This window comes from Aplysia californica, unplaced genomic scaffold (genome assembly GCF_000002075.1).
Source record: "Aplysia californica isolate F4 #8 unplaced genomic scaffold, AplCal3.0 scaffold00196, whole genome shotgun sequence".
NCBI lineage: Eukaryota > Metazoa > Mollusca > Gastropoda > Aplysiida > Aplysiidae > Aplysia > Aplysia californica.
This window is the reverse complement of record NW_004797466.1, coordinates 840,091-841,154: the sequence shown is the minus strand read 5'-3', so window position 1 is coordinate 841,154 and position 1,064 is coordinate 840,091.

Here is a 1,064-nt window from a genome sequence, read left to right as displayed (position 1 = left end):
GAGAAAGAGGGAGTGAGAGAGAGTGTGAGTGTGTGTATGTGTGTGTGTGTGTGCGTGGGTGTGCATGTGTGTGTGTGTGTGTGTGTGTGTGTGTGCCTATGTGTGTGCGTTTGTGTGTGTGTGTGTGAGAGAGAGAGAGAGAGAGAGAGAGAGAGAGAGAGAGAGAGAAAAGAGAGAGCGAGAAAAAGAGAGAGAGAGAGAGAAAGAGTGTGTATGTGTATGTGTGTGCGTGTGTGTTTATGTGTGTGTGAGTGTGTGTGTGTGTGTGTGTTTATGTGTGTGTGTGTGTGTGTGTGTGTATCTATGTGTATGTCTATATATAAATATGTGTGTGTGTGTTTGTGTGTGTGTGTCTATGTGTATGTCTATATGTGTGTGTGTGTGTATGTGTGTGTATCTATGTGTATGTCTATATGTGTGTGTATGTGTGTGTGTGTGTCTATGTGTATGTCTATATGTGTGTGTATGTGTGTGTGTGTCTACGTGTATGTCTATGTGTGTGTGTGTGTGTGTGCGTGTGTGTGTGTGTGTGTGTGTCTATGTGTATGTCTATATGCGTGTGTGTATGTGTGTGTGTGTCTACGTGTATGTCTATGTGTGTGTGTGTGTGTGTGTGTGTATCTATGTGTATGTCTATATGTGTGTGTGTGTATGTGTGTGTGTGTGTGTATGTGTATGTCTATATGTGTGTGTGTATGTGTGTGTGTGTCTACGTGTATGTCTATATGTGTGTGTGTGTATGTCTATATGTGTGTGTATGTGTGTGTGTCTACGTGTATGTCTATGTGTGTGTGTGTGTGTGTGTGTGTATGTGTGTGCGTGTCTATATGTGTATGTCTATATGCGAATGTGTGTGTGCGTTGACGCCATGACATGCCTTGACAAGACAGTCAGTCGTACCGGTGAACACTCCAGTGGTGACGTCATAGGCCCCGGCCGTGTCCAGTGTGACGTCATCAAAGATCTCGGGCTTGTAGGGGTCAAAGAACTGACCCTGGTCAGGCGACAGACGGGTGGCGTCCAGGGCGATGCCCAGGTCGTCTAGGGATGGACAGATGGACCAG